Raw genomic sequence first — 15,883 nt, 5'->3', positions numbered from 1 at the left:
TGAAATGCTCATTTCCTTGTCACCTGAAGTGTTTCGAGGATTTTTCTTTTTGAATGTTTTTTATTGTGGTGGGTTGACCATTGCTGGCTGCCAGACCCAACTGCTCTCCTATTCCTCTCCCTCAGCAGAAGACGGGGGAAGGAATAAGATGGAAAATCTTGTGCATTTAGATAAAAACCACGCATCTCTTAGCGTTAACAAACAAAAAGTAAACCACCTTTCCCTTACCCTACTTCTTAGGCTGAACTTGACTCTTCCATTTCTGTTGTCCCTGTCTTCCCCTCTCCCCCCACCAAGCAGTGCAGGAGTGTAGGAATGGGGATTTGGGTCTGTCTATAACAATTCCTCTTTGCTGCTCCCCCTTCATGCTTTTCCCTGCTCCAGTACTGGTCTTCTCCACAGCTGGCAGACCTCCAAGGATAGGTATGCTCCAAGGTGGGTTGGTTCATCCTGGGCTGCAGTTCCTGCCAATGATCCTGCCCCACTCAGGGCTCACTGTGCACTGCAGATTCCCTCAGTGCATCTGCTGCAGTGTGGAGTCCTCCATGGGCTGTGTTCTCCACAGGCTGCAGGAGAGCCTTCTCCAGCACCTGTGGCATCTTGTTCACCTCCTCCAACCCGGGTGTTCACAGGACTTTTTGTCACACTTTTCCCTCACATCTGTGCTCTGAAATGGATGTTCCTCAAGGCATGACCATGTTGTCTGATGCTTAGCTGTGTCCTGATTGTCCAAGGGATGTCTCAGTTCATCCTGTTGGACCTGCTACACCTACCAGGCTCAGAAATTCAGGTGCAGAACGCTGTTACCCACTTCCAGTGGACACCTTTGCTCGCTGTGATAGTCATGAGAAGGGAAAAGAAGGAGCAGTAACCCTTGATTATGGGAGTGAGAGACTTACAATAGTCGGGGTGGTGTGCTTAATGTGTGTGTGTATCTGTAGATAATTCCCTGAGTCCCACAGGGCTGATGCTGAAGGGTCTCAGAAAAGGGGGGTTTGCACTTCAGAGAAATGCTGAGATGAAATTTGTGATGAATTTGCTCTGCAAGACATGCTTTATCATCTGGAAAAGGGATGAAGGCTTGCCATATTTTTACCTTGTGTGCTCTGCACTTGAGCTTTCTCTTTAATACACGAATCAAATACTGTCTTGGAAGGGGAGCTGAGCCTGGAGTTGGAGCTAAGTTAACCTCAAAAGCTCTTCAATAATTTGAGTGGTTGCCTTAAAGGCACTGTCCAGGCCTAAATCTAAATGTTGTGATTTAGAAATGAGAGCTACAGTTCCGCAAGTTACTATGAATAGTTACAACTGTGATACCAAGCACTTAGTGCAGGTCTTCACAGTCCAAAATTTGCTCAGGTTCTCCCATTAGTTCCTGCATGTTCTCACTGATCTCACTCCCTTTCTCTGTTGAACGTGCACAGGCTCTCCTTTGTGCATGGCAGAGCTCACTTCTGTGGTATGCTTTTCCCCATCCACTGTCTTGGATCCGTCCCATGCCCCGTTTTTGTGGGTGTGCACACCTGCAGGCATATCTGCTGGCTTTCCAATAACATGGCACTGCTAACCAGCCCGGGCAAGGAAGCACGTTCTGCTGAATCCAAAACTTCGCCCTGTACCAACTAATGAGAAGAAAATGAGCTCTGTCCCAGCTGAAACCAGGACAAACCTTCTCCTAATGTCCATTCTGCTGTCATATGTAGGCCTGGCAAGATTCCCCAAACAATTTATTTTTTTCTTAGTGTATTGCTAGCTACCTCTTGTTAGTCAAGCAGCCTATGATAGCTGTGTGTTTGCAGTAGACAGAGATGAACAATACAGAAATAGCATGTTTTTGCAGTATTTTTCCAGCAGGGGACCGTGTTAGCTTCTGCTATGTCAGACGCTACTCACTTTGCCTGAATTTGTTAATATTTCTACTTTTGTATGCATTTATAAACAAATGGAGTTCGATTTTTGTATATTTTGGAGCAGCTTTTCAAGCTCCAGGAGGTACAGTCTATTAAATACATTTTGTCCTGTAGTACAGAGGTAGACAGTCACAGTTGAAAGTGTTAATGAGCTGTGCCTATGGGATTTGTGTGGGTTTTTAACACTTCCCCACAGCATGTGACTTATTATAGCATCTGTACATTCAGCATCACAAGGGTTCTTCCAGCATAATGCAGTGTTGAGGTAACACAGGATCAGGTTTATCGTCAGGAATTTGTGGTCACTAACACATTTATATCTCTGGCCTTGCTCTACAACAGGCAGAATTTCACAGGAGCTGAGCAAAATCTACTGCTACAACATCTAACACATGAAATCTCCATTCTGAGACTGAATTGAGAAAACACTGGGGTGATGCAACGCACACTCCATCCACTGCACTTGATTTCACCACTGCTGGGAATTTGATATAGGACTATTATATATATTATGATATAAGGCTATTAAAAGTGCTGGGAAGGGCAAAGAGCTGTGCATTGAGGGAGCATGATAACTTCCCTGTGCTTGAAGATAAGCATTTGAAAATACAGGTTCAAGAAAAAGCATTCCTACCCTGCCATGACCACCAGATTTTCAGCAGGATTTCTGCCACTGCATCCAGACCTGGCTGCATGTTCCGCTGTCTGTCTCATCTTTACTTGTCATGTTCCCACTGAGCCTTCTTTACCAGGCCAAACAGTTCCAGCTCCCTCAGCCACTCCTATGGTTCCTTCTCCAGAACCTTCACCAGCTCTGTTGCCCTTCCCTGAACACGCTCCCGAGCCTCAATGTCCCGTAGTGAGGGCCCAGAACAGAACACAGGGTTTGAGGTGTGGACCATCACTGTCCTGCTCCTGCTGGCCACACTATTGCTCATGCAAGCCAGCCTGCCATTGGCCTTTTTGGCCACCTGGGTGCTGCTGGCTCATGTTCAGCTGCTGTTGACCAGCCCTCCCAGTCCTTTTCTCTCTTCTTCCAGCCTCTCTGCTGTGCAGCACTGCCTGGGGTTGTTGTGACTCAGGGGCAGGACCTGACACTTGGCCTTGTTGAACCTCATACCATTGGCCTTGACCCATCAAACCAACCTGTCCAGATCCCTCTGCAGAGCCTTCCTGCCCTCCAGCAGATCAATATCCTGCCCAACATGGTGTTGGCTGCAAACTGACTGAGGGTGCACTTGAAGGTATTAAATACAACTTGCCCCAGTGCTGAGCCCTGGGGAACACCACTTGTGACCATCCAGCAGCTGGCTGTAACTCCGCTCACAATGGTTCTCTGGGCCTGGCCATCCAGCCAGTTTATTGCCCCTGGAGCAGTGCACCCATCTGTGCCACGAGCAGCCGGTTTCTCCAGGAAAATGCCGCAGGAGACAGTTTCAAAAGTTTTACCAAAGTCCAGGTAAACAACACCCCCAGCAGGGATGTTGGACTAGATGGCCTGCTGGTGGTACTTTTAAATCTTGGCCTGTCTGTGAAATGATGGAAAGTGTGTCAATGAGGGCTTCCATCAGTTCCCCCAGTATGCTCAGGTGATCCCATTCAGCCCCACAGACTTGTGTGACTAAGTGGTGTAGCAGGTCTCCTCAGATTATGGGAGCTTCCTTCTGCTCCCCATCTCCCTCTTCTCATTTTGGGTGCTGGTATTTTGGAATCTGGTTAGATGTGACTTTAACACAGTTCAGATGAACTGGGTTCTATTAGGGAGTGAAAGAAAACTTCAATGCAAGAAATAAGGTAACATTTCAATGCGTTTCCATGTATTTCCCACTAGTAGGGAAGCACTGGATTAAAATAATAAGCGTAGGCTTCTCTGGCTATCCTGAATGACATCCTGCTCATTAAGAGCATCAGATTTTATCAGCATCCACCATGAAATACTTAACATGAAGAGTTCTGTGTTCTGCAAATCCGTAGATAAAGAGCTCAGATGTGTCTGTGTAACTGCAGAGGCACTGGTGTGTGGCAGGAGGAAAAGCAATTTCTGCCTTAATCATTATACATGTCTGTAGGGCTGGATTCACGTGCACTGCCTGATGTGGTGTGTGCCACAAGGATTCTTCTCAGCAGAGACTTTTAAAGGCTAGTTCAACCACCCCGTGGAAACAACAGTCATGCTTTGAGCTGCACTCCAAACCAAAAGCATGGTAGAAGTCGGTTTGCATGCAGGTAAAGTAGGCAGCCTTGTGCAAAGGTGTGCTATGAAGGGGGAAATGACAAAGGAAACAGGGACCTGTGACATGGGCCTGACTTGTAGCATGAGAAAACCACAGTGAAAATGCCCTTGTCTCATGATCCTGGCAGGGGAAATCCTGATGTGCTCCTTCAGCAAGGCAGCATGTCCTGTGTGCTGTGCACACTATGAAGAACAGAGTGTGAAAACTTGAGTGGGGAGTGGCAGACAAATTGTTGCTTGGCATTACTGAAAACCCTGGCTATTGGAAAACATTGGGGTGGCAGGCTTTCTTTGATGGGGAAGCAGGACTGAAAACACTGTGCAACTCACAGGCATTGTCCCAGATGTGGTGGAAATTTTGGAGGGTTTTTGTCCACAGAATATGAGTTCTTCATTCTGCTCTTTTCTGCTAGTGTTCTCTTCTATATTATGCCTCCCACGTCCATGTGCTGACAACTATGATGCTATGTGGAACCTCACATGACCTCACTGAGCATCAGCCCACATTGTGGGGAAAGAAGAGTGAGACACAGGTTTTGAGCACCTGGAAAAGATTCTACCCCTAAACTTCAAGCTACTGATCTTGGCTGCGCTGAGCACTTCATTTTTTCTCAGCCACATTAGAATTCCTTGTTTTGCTTTTCTGTTTAATTTCCAACTGAACCCATGGCTTTCCAGAATCTTCTCCTCATAGCTTTGTAAACAGAGTCAGCAGACTGCCATGAAGAAGCACTTTTTGTTAGTGTGATTCCTCACAGCTTCCCTTCGGCTTGCAGGCTTGGCCTCTCCCTCTAAGTCACACGTCATCATTGACCACAAACTCACTGTCTGTGTTCAGGCAAGACCTCCACAGGGGAGATCTGGATCTCTGTCTATAGGGAAGCTTTTCCAGTAAGATTAGAAAGCAGAGATGTCATTTGCTCTGTGATTCACGCATTGTGCAGGCAGTGAGTGTGCACATTGTAATACACTAAACTACTCAGTGAGCTGTTACTTTGTTCTTAGGCAAAAACATGCTCCTGAAAGACTGTTCTCCATCTTGCCTTGACTGTGTCTTGCAGCATTTGGGAGTGCTCTGTGATCAGCCTTAATAAGGTGGAATCTTTTCCTAATCTTGATTTAAGGAGAATATAGTGGTTTTTGGATCTAATGAGTGTTGGTTTATGGAAAATTAAAGAACTCATTCCCTTTATCACACATGGTTTTGACATGATGAGGAACCTCCATCAGGAAGTTCAGAAATCGTTCAGATTTGGAGTAAGGAAAGCAGAGGAGTTGGCCATTTTTGCCAGATTTTATGGCTTTTGCAGGTACCTTAGGAAAGTGAAATAAAAAACTACATACAGACTTGTAATGAATCAAGTAATTACTTGTCAGCCTTGAAACAAGTGAAAATTACATGATGAAGCAGGGCAACATCTGACATCTCTATGAGACACTGGAACAGGTGGCCCATAGAAGCTGTGGATGCCCCATCCCTGGAAGTGTTCAAAGCCAGGTTGGATGGGACTCTGAGCAACCTGGTCTAAGTGAAAGTGTCCCTGTCTATAGCAAGGGCTTGGAACTAGATGATCCCTAGGATCCCTTCTAACCCTAGCCTCTCTATGATTTTATGGTGCTGGGCTGTGGGTGCCTATGTGGTAGTGGCTGCTGCCCAGCACAGCTGCAGTCTGCCAGCTGCTGGAGGCTGTGCCTGTGGACAGCCAGAAGGTTATGTGGATGTTTGCAGTTTTGCTAAAATCCTCTTTATAAAGCCAGTAACACTTTGCTTGTTTAGTTGCCAATTTCTATTTTAAGAACAGCTGCCCAGCAATTTTGGAATGTTGTTGCTGGACTTCTGTCCCCCTATTCAGAGGGAAGTAATGCTATGGATATGTAAAGGAAAAAAAAATATATATAAAATTGAGGCATATTGATTGAGGGAATTCCACTGACTTACAGAAACTATCTACAATTTGAACAAAAGTGACTAGAGCAAAACTAAACTTCTAAACCCCCTCCATGAACTTGTCACAGACTTGCACCCTCTTGTCTCTGGTGCATTGTCCCTCCTGCTCATGGCTCCGGGTCTGTCTCTGCCATCAAACTCTTTCTCCCTCTGATTGCTGGCTCTTGACTGCACAGAGTCCATGCATTTTGTGCTGGCTGATGTGGTCCTGGACAAACTCTTTTATCCAGCTCAATGCCTCTGCAGGAGCTGTTCTCCAGGCAACCCTCATCAAATCACTTTCTGAACCTGCCTCTTCTTCATCTCTCCAAGAAAGCCCCTGGTCTGAACCAAACACGCACAACTGGCTGCTTAGATGCAGTCCTGGAGCAGCAATTGTGGGGCATTGTTTGGGTGTGTTCTACAGTTGTTCACAGAAAAATATTTTAAATTAATCTGATTAAATGGATATGAAATAGACATGACTGTCCACATTAGGCTGAGAAGTGAATGAAATGTTGTGTAAAACAAAAAATAAAACCCTTCCTGCGTGACAGTTCTCTTCTTCAGCCTCTGTTTTGTGAGGTATTGTTTTCTGGAAGTGATACATGTACAGGTGAAAACTGCAAAAAGGGAATATTTGAGGGACTGAATCTAGCCATTTACTGTAGCTGGTACTGGTGTGCAGGTAAGTATTTCCCTATTCTCTGCCAAATTTGGGATACTAAAACATACCTGGAATAAAATGACTGACAATCCTTTGACTTTCCCTTCCTGCCAGGCTTTGGAAATGCCTCAAAGTAAGTTATTTCTGAGCCTTTGGCTTTGAAATAGATGGGACAGGTTGTTACTTTGTAAGTTGTGGTATAGGAAGCAAACTGCTTTGGATGAAATATTTACTTTGGGCTTACATGCTTAAAGTGCAAAAAGAAAATGCTGTATTTCCATTATGTGAGGCCCCAGGAGAATACACAACCTGTCTTCAGGGCCAGAAAAAGCCACACTGGATGAGAGATCATTCTGAAATACAAAGTCAGTATTACAGCACTTCACCACAAAAAGGTACGTATTGTAAATGAGTCGTGCCACTACTTAAAACTGTGGTAAAGCGGGAAACAGGATCCAGAAGGGCAATGGTGCAGTTCAGTCATGCACTCATTAGAAAACAAAAAAGAAGGAGAGTTTTTGCAAAAGCTGCGTGCTTCTGAATTCTGGTGCAACTGACAACACTTTGAAACATGACGGACTGATAAGATTTGCAAAACATTTCAACAAAGTCAATTTATCTTTGTTCACTATGTGGGACATTGCATCATGAGGAGATTTTGTGGTTTGGTGAATAATCCTATATAATACATTTTCAATGTGGACAAATTTGTAGAAAAAGAAAATTTCTGTGAGTGCCTGCAGTGGTGACTCCAAGCGCGGCTGTTCACCAGCCGGGGCAGGAATGACTTTGTTTCACTACACAAAGACAGGGAGCAGCGGCGCGTAGGAGCGGGAGTGGGAAGAGAAAAAGCCCATGAAGAAGATGTAAACTAAGGACAGCTCACAGAGTACAAGTAGAACAAAGAAATATCTTGAGAACTCAGCTCGGGTCCCCAGGGGACGGAGAAGACGCTGCTGTCGGTAAGGTTTTCTGTGCTCGACCTGAGGGCAGTAGGACTTGGAGGAATCACATCAGTCGGGAGCCGCAAAGCAGCATCATGTGCTGCACTGTACTCGTGCCTCCAAATTAGATGCCGAAGGCGCTAAGAAACTCCTAAATCCAGGGAGACCCCTTTCCATACATTTTCCTGCAAGACTGGCAAAATCCCACCTGCTGTGCTACATGGGAGCGCCTTTAGCACGCTGGGCTGGGGGAACAGCGCGCTCGGCTTCTGTCGCTGGGGTTTCCTGGATGTATTCTTTTACCCCTGGCCGAAAGCAGAGCACACCGGCCCCGCCGGCAGCGGGCGGCTTTTCCCGGGGAGCCGCGCCTTCGCGTCCGCGGCGGGCGCGCTCCTCCTGCTGGCAGCGGGGAGCGCCCGGGAAATGAGGGGTTAAACGGCACCGTGCCCGCAATCCTCCCGAATAATCCCCTCTCTCAGGACCTCTTCCTGTCGCTCTGGCACTCTCTTCATTGCTCTCTGTCTGCCTTCCTGTGGTTGAACCCCGTCCAGCAGCCCAGCCCCAGGCAGCCGCTCACTCGCTCTCCCTCGCTGGGACTGGGGAGAGAATCAGAGGGGTAAAAGTGAGAACACTCGTGGGCTGAGATAGAGACAGCTTAACAGGCAAAGCAAATCTACACACAGCAGCAAAGCAGAGCAAAGGATTCATCCACCACTTCCTGTGAGCAGGCATGTGCTCAGGCATCTCCAGGAAAACCAGGCTGCACAGCCCCTGATGGTGGTTTCAGAAGAAAAAGACCATCTCTCCGAATGTCCCCCTGCCCCTTCCTCCTTCTTAGCCCAGCTTTTATATGCTGAGCATGACACCATGTGGTGTGGGGCATCCCTCTGGTCACTTGGGGTCAGCTGTTTTGGCTGGGTCCTCTCCCATCTCCTTTGGGGTGGGGTGAGAGGCAGAAAAGGCCCTAACACTGTGCAAGCCCTGCTCAGCAATAACAGTGTATTAACACTGTTTTCATCACAAATCTAAACATAGCACCACCATATGTACCACTACGAAGAGAAAGAACTAGATTCTGGTCAAACCAAGTACAGCTTTCAGATACTTCACAGGCTTCTAGAGGCTGCATTTGACTGGATCCCGCCTTCTGCGTGTCCACTGTCCATTTTCGACAGAAAATTCTTTTGTTGGTCCTCATCAATTGGCAGATCTGTGGTATTGAGTGGTAGTTTCTATCACCATTGCTCTCATTTTCTCAAAAAAGATGACCCTAATTTTTTCCTGCAGCTATCATTAAGGATAGCTGCAGCCCAAAAAGTGGTATTGAAAACTCCTGGGGAGTTTTATTCCTAGTTGGAACTGGGATTTGGAACCACTATTTAGTGTTAATAGTGAGGTGCAGAAAACCTGAACCCATATTGAAAAAGAAAAATGTCTTTCCAGTTTATGGCTCCTGTTTCAGCTCAAGGATATTTAAGTATCTAAATCCTAATAGTTCTTCAGAAATTTTCCACTTTGGCCAGGAGGAAGACAGCAAGCTGGTCAAGCTGGTCTTTTCATCCTTTTTTATTTCTTTTTTGGACTTAGCTTTCTTGCTTGATCAAAATTTGACTCTGGGAAGACAGACATTAAACCCATATCACGTACACTCCAAAGTTAGGCTGAGTTCCCAGGTGCTTACGTAAAAAACCAAGAGCCTTTGGTCACAATTGTCATAGTTACTACATTTCACAGCTCATAGGCCAATATTGGGATTAGAAATTTGACTGTAGCAGAGAGAAACAAGCCTGAACTTGACTACATCATCATCTCCACCTGGGCACTGATGGTAGAATCAGCTAAAGCAGTACAGGCTTTTTAATGGGCCAGGTACATTATTAAAAATATTCGGGCCAGAAGGGACCTTGAAAGGTCTTCAGTCCAGCCTCCTGCTCAGAGCAGGGATAACTCTGAGATCCAACCTGATTGCTCAAAGCTTTGTCCAGTCAGGTCTCAAAACCCCACAAGGATGAAAAACTCACCAGAGAACCCAGTGAGCTTGAACTGCTCCTGCTGCTGAAGGAACTTTACCCAAACCAGCAGGAGCACAGCTAGGCTGGGCACATCTGTAGGGCTGCAGTGCAGCTGGTGTTGGTCCCAGCTCAAATGGAAATGTGGGGCTCACTTGTCTGCTTCGTGTTGGGAATCAGGGTATGTACCCCTATACCACAGCCACGTTGTGTACTGCAGCATAAAATACCCTGAGATGATGCACTACAATGCCTCTACTTCCATAATATACATATAATTTTTAAAATGGGACCGAGCTAATTTGGAATGGGCTTTCCATTTCTTCTCAGTGGTTGTGGGGAGGCAGGTTTGCGGGTCATGCCGATGGTTCTGGACCACAGACACCTTCAAAAGTGCAGCTCCAAAGGGCTTCCATTGAAACAAAATCCTTTTAAAAATTTGATCTGTTAAGGTTTGTGTTCCATTAATATTAGCTCTGCATCTGGGAGGGGTTCCCTGATGTGGGTTCAGTGTGTTCTTTCCTGCTGCAGGCAGTGTCCTGTGTGAGCACCTCAATGTGCCAGCACATAGCTTTCCCCCAGTTTTAGTTTTTTACCTAGCTGTAGTGATTTCACAATTCTATTTCCACTTAATATTATAAAAAGATTTCTTGTTTAAAATGTTGAACTACTTGTAAATATATTGAAATTGGTCAGTCGCAGAGCTGTACTTTTCTTTATTCTTCTTCTGCAGTACATATTCATTATCTTCCTCCTTTCCTGTCAGAATGGGAGTAAAAAATTCTATTCTATTACGCAGACTTGAAATACTAAAACCTCTGATGTGGATAATTTAAACTTGTAACACAGCAAAATATAAAATAATTATATATTACAAATCGAATCTCAACATTTCCATTGTATTCAGTCTGTCTTGTGTTCCGCTGGACTATTCAGACTGGCATCAGCAAGAGTCTTCCACTGAAGTCTATTATGACTTGAAGACCATGTTGTTATGAACAGCCAATTCTACCTTTATTTGTTTGCTTCAAACTTTAAATTATTTTACACATGCATTACAGATTTCACTTTCAGTGATTATGATTATGCAGCCACTTGCAGTGAAGTTAAATGAAAAGCTAATGTTAGATCCACTGCCTTTTTTTCCTCTCTTCTTTTTTTTTTTTTTTTTTTTTTGCTTTCTATTTTCTACTTTTTGAACTCCATGTTTATAGAATATATCACCAAAAAGTTCCAGGAGAGGTGTACATAAGCACAGACTGCTCCTTCTGTGGGTGAGACAGTTATCTGAAAATTAACTGTTCAGATGTCAGACTCTGCTTCTAATTTGGGGATTAATGTCTTTTCATGGACCAACTTTGTGGTGTTCATGTCTCAAGCAGAAAGAGATGGACCTGTGCCAGTGAAGTTCTCCACCGTCTTTCTGTTCTCATTTGGAGTTATTGATGCCCTTGTGCCTCTGCATCCTCCTCTGATGACTGGCATCCCATTGTTCATACTAAATGAACCAAGAGAACTTCACCAACTGTGGCTAATGTGGGAGGGGAATTTGCAGGAAAAATACCCAGATTCCAATAAAAAAATAATTAAAGGTTCATTATAAAAATGTCCAGTACAGGCTATGCATGATAATTGTTGAGAAATCAGCCTGTTTGGAGGCAGCAAAGGACTGATTAGTGTTTCAGTTCTGTCCAAAATGTAAGCTGGTATTCAAAAGTTGACTTGTACTTGCATTTATGAGGGCTGGTTTCAGCTTCCTCTCATGGAGTCACAGGACAAGGAGACATGTTAGAGAACAAAATTTTTATGAGTAAAGGGGCAGAAATAAGTTTACTCAGAAAAATTACTGAAGAGGTCTGTAAAAATGTAGAGCAGGCATGTTTTCTCCATGAAGGAGAAAGAAGCCTGCAAAAGAGCACCTTCAGAGAGAAGTGGGATAGACAATTTTCCTTCACCTTTTCTTCTATGGGTTATGCACATTAAAGTTAGATCTGTATTTATGCAATTCTGTGATTCTTTAAATACTGTGTTGTTAAAAATCTTGTTGAAAATATCTGGTTTCCATATAAGAAGTTTACCTGGACTGACTGAACAGGAGAAAGTTAACTGGATCAGCGCAAGAATTGGACAGAGGACTTCCAGGGATACTGAGCAAGTTCACAGATGATAAAAAACTGAGAGGAGCTGTTGATTCCCTTGAAGGCAGAAAGGCTCTGGAGAGAGACCTCAACAAATTAGAGGGCTGGGCAATCACCAACTCTAGTAAGTTCAACAAGGGAAGGTGCTGGATTGTGCACTTGGGATGAGGCAGCCCTGGATGTACTGGGGTAGGAGATGCTGCAGAGCAGTTCCACAGAAAGGGACCTGGGGATCCTGGTCGATGGCAAGTTGAACATGAGCCAGCAGAGCCCTGGCAGCCAGGAGAGCCAACCCTGTCCTGGGGGCATCAGGCACAGCATGGCCAGCAGGGCAAGGGAGGGATTGTCCCCTCTGCTCTGAGCTGGGATGGCCTCACCTCAAGGGCTGGGGGCAGTTCTGGGTGCCACAGCATAAAGGTCCAAAGGAGGGCAGAGGATGGTGAAGGGCCTTGAGAGGAAGCTGTGTAAGAAGTGGCTGAGGTCACTTGGTCTGTTCAGCCTGGAGGAGACTGAGGGGAGACCTCACTGCAGTTACAGCTTCCTTGTGAGGGGAAGTGCAGGAGCAGGCACTGATCTCTTCTCTCTGGTGACCAGTGACAGGATCCAAGGGAATGGCCTGCAGTTGTGTCAGGGGAGGTTCAGGTTAGATGTCAGGAAAAGGTTCTTCACCCAGAGGGTGGTGGGGCACAGGAACAGCTCCCCAGGGAAGTGGTCACAGCACCAGCCTGACAGAGTTCAAGTGTTTGGACAATGCTCTCAGGCACAGGGTGTGACTCACAGGTGCTGGGTGCAGGGCTGGGTGTTGGACATCATGATCCTGATGTGTCCCTTCCAACTCAGCATATTCTGTGCAAAGCTTGGACAAATAATAATGAAGAATAAAAATACAAAAGGTCTAAAGCCAGAGGTAGGAAAGTAATTTAAAAAAAATTAAAATGAAAACAGTATCTCTGTGAAAGTGAGTAATGGGATAAAATGAAACTTGAAAGGGGGAAAATTACTGACCTATAACTCTTCAGCCTGGAGAGTCTTGCAAGAGAGGAACTCATCTTTGCTCAACGGATTTTAATTTCCGACTGAAAAAAAAGGTTTCTGACTTACAATTTAGGGTATTCAAGGAAGACCAAAATGAGCTGCACAGGCGTGTTTTCATTTTCAGAAAAATGTCCCTGCCCATAGAAGTGGGATTGGAACTGAATGACCTTTATGGTCCCTTCCAACCCAGGCTGTTCTATGATCACAGCATTAATGAGTTTACCAAACTCAATGTGCCCCTCACTTTATTTTTTTTTCTCCTCCTACTTCCTTTCCTTTTGTGAAACAAGTGTGAAACACACACATAAGTGTATGCATGTCCTTCAGCACCCTTTTCTGAGATCTGGGTTATTTCACGTGTTACAACATTTACTTCTCTGCATTTCCCCATTTATTTTAATTTACTCACTGTTGAAGTAGCAGGTTCATGCTGAGTGCAGGGAAGATGCTGTGTGGTATTGTTTCTTCTGGCACAGGGCACCTTTAACTCAGACTCAGTATGAGGCTTTGCTGAAAGAACTGTTGCACACAGAAAAGGGTATTGTTTTCCATACAAATCTCTTTGCCAAAAAAGTGCTGCTTCATTGAGGCTGCTCAGAGTTTCACATCCTGACTGAATTACATGAATAGTTTTGGCCAGAAGAGGGGGAAATACATGACATTTTGCAATGCTTGATTCAAATGACCCATAAAAAACATCACAGTGCTTCAGGATGGGTTTGTAGAGAAGTGCAGGTCTGTGCAGGGAGGATGCAGTGCTGCTTTTCTCCCTTACTGAGCGGTAACCCCAGGAGGGATCTGCTGGCTGGTGGGGACATGGGGTTCAAACCTCCCTTGTCCTGATGCCAGTGAGTCTGTAAAGCAGGGATAAAAATCCCTTGACTCTTTGCCTTGGCTGGGTAAATAGAACACTGAAATGCTTCCTATTTTATGTAAGTTTATTTACAGGACATATATTGTACTGTATGCCAATACAAAGATATTCAGGGACTTGATTCCTTCATGGCAAAAGAAATGTGTTTTAAGTTGCCTTTGTGACTTTGCCAGTGTTCAGCAGTCAAACTGCAGCCTTTTAAAAACTGGGGTTTTTTTAAAATGTCATGGCAGTTAAGATAACAATATTAACAGCACCTCTAATGACAAATATGGGGGTTCTTTTATTAGGCATCTTTTAGCATAAGCTTCTTGATATTTTTTTCCTCAATGAGCAAGGCTAAAAAGTATGAATTTGTAGAGGGTTCCCAGAGGTAGAATTATCTCCCAGATTGAAGGGAAAAAAAAAAAAGAAAAGTCTTGTAAGATCCTAAATAATGATTTTTTTGCACTTTTCCCCCCCTGTGTCTATCTCAAAGGAATCAGTCACCTAATCTTCTAATCAAGATAATTCCCTTGTTATAAGTCAAAGGTGGAGACCAGACTCTTCTTTTAAGGAAAATGAAAAGGAAGTTGCAGCTAAGGGTCTAAACCACCCATATCTATTCCAATAGTACCCTACAAGTGTCTCAAGCTTGTGAGCAAGTGTCACGCGTTGGAAGAGGAAAACTATTCCAGTGATACCTAATATTAATCACACCACTAAGTGCGTGCTGTCCAGGCCACTCCTGTATGTAATGTGCAGGCTGCTGCCATCATTATTTAGAGGAGGAAGAAATAATGTTGAGTTGTAGATGACAAAGTGTAATTGTTTTTCAGCCGATGTGAAAGTGCTTGCCAGCTTGATAATACGTGTCGTGGGCGTCTTCATCGTATTTATGTATACAGCAAGCAAGTGCTTTTACTCTATAAAGAAAATGTAATTCTATTGACTTTGCCAAAATTGAATTAGTACCATACATAACTTGATTTCAAGCCTATAGGGGCTTTCACAGATATTGAACTTTTTTTTTTTTTTTTTTTTTTTAATCCCCAGAAATGTCTGTGCTGCTGGCCCAGGGAATACAGAACGAAGATAGGACATATGAGTAAACTGTGTGGTGAGGCACAACCAGGCTATTTAGAGTATCCTGTCCTACAAGGTGGTCATTCAATGTGACTCACTCCCTTCAGCCATGGAAAAAGGATGATGGACAGGTTATGGCTTTATTCCACTGTAGGGGGGGGGTTGAGAAAAATGATTTATGCCCTTTTGGACAGGCTTGAGCTGCTCTAGCAGCTAGATCCTGCCCTGGCTGTGTGGTTCAGCTGCAATTAAGACATCTAAATGTGGGCACCTTTGTGAGTGTGCTAGGTGTCTAAGCTCTCCTGACAGCAAGTCACTGTAGTCTGTGGAGCCTAGAGAACCATCCATCTCAGGTTTGCTTTAGAATGGGAGTTGAGCCTGGCTCCAGGATCCCATTACTTTGCTGATTAGTGGAACTCGTTCCAGTTACCAAAATAAAATATAAGCATGTCTTGACAAATGTAGTGTGCTAAGGCAGTAAGGCATCTTCATCCCCATGCAGATGTTTTAGAGGACCTGTGGGAAATCTCTGCCCTGCTAGAGACCACTCAGAAAACCCAGCTCATCTCAATGACAGTAGTCACACTGACTGCCATCTACATAGGTCCTGAAATATTCCTGACACCAATAAAACCTACTGAGAAGATTGTAGTTTCCCTCATTCATTCATTCATAGAAGTCATTTGTCTATAAGGTACTGGTCACCACTTCAAAGTGATCCTGTTTCAGTGTGTTCTCTGGGGTTTGTGAGGGAATTGTGTTAGTGTATTGGTCCTATTGGTCCCGTGGTAAGACATAACTTGTTTATGGACTTCTAGTACTCATAAATGATTTTTCAAATTATTATTTATAAAAACTCGGAGCCAAATGGATACTTGTTTCAGCAAAGGTTTTTGAGAATTCCTAGATGGGACAATGGGGAAAGAGGCAGTGAACTTGTTTATAATATCTTCTTTTGGTCTTAGAAGTACTGAGAGTTGTGAGGTGTGAGGCTATGGAAAGGCTGAGTGTTGTGATGCTTACTCGTGGCTCAACAGTGGTTGAAGCCTTTCACCTGGTACACAGCTTAAACCAATGACAA

Source organism: Hirundo rustica, chromosome 2 (assembly GCF_015227805.2).
Source record: "Hirundo rustica isolate bHirRus1 chromosome 2, bHirRus1.pri.v3, whole genome shotgun sequence".
NCBI lineage: Eukaryota > Metazoa > Chordata > Aves > Passeriformes > Hirundinidae > Hirundo > Hirundo rustica.
Note: the sequence above shows the minus strand (reverse complement) of the source record.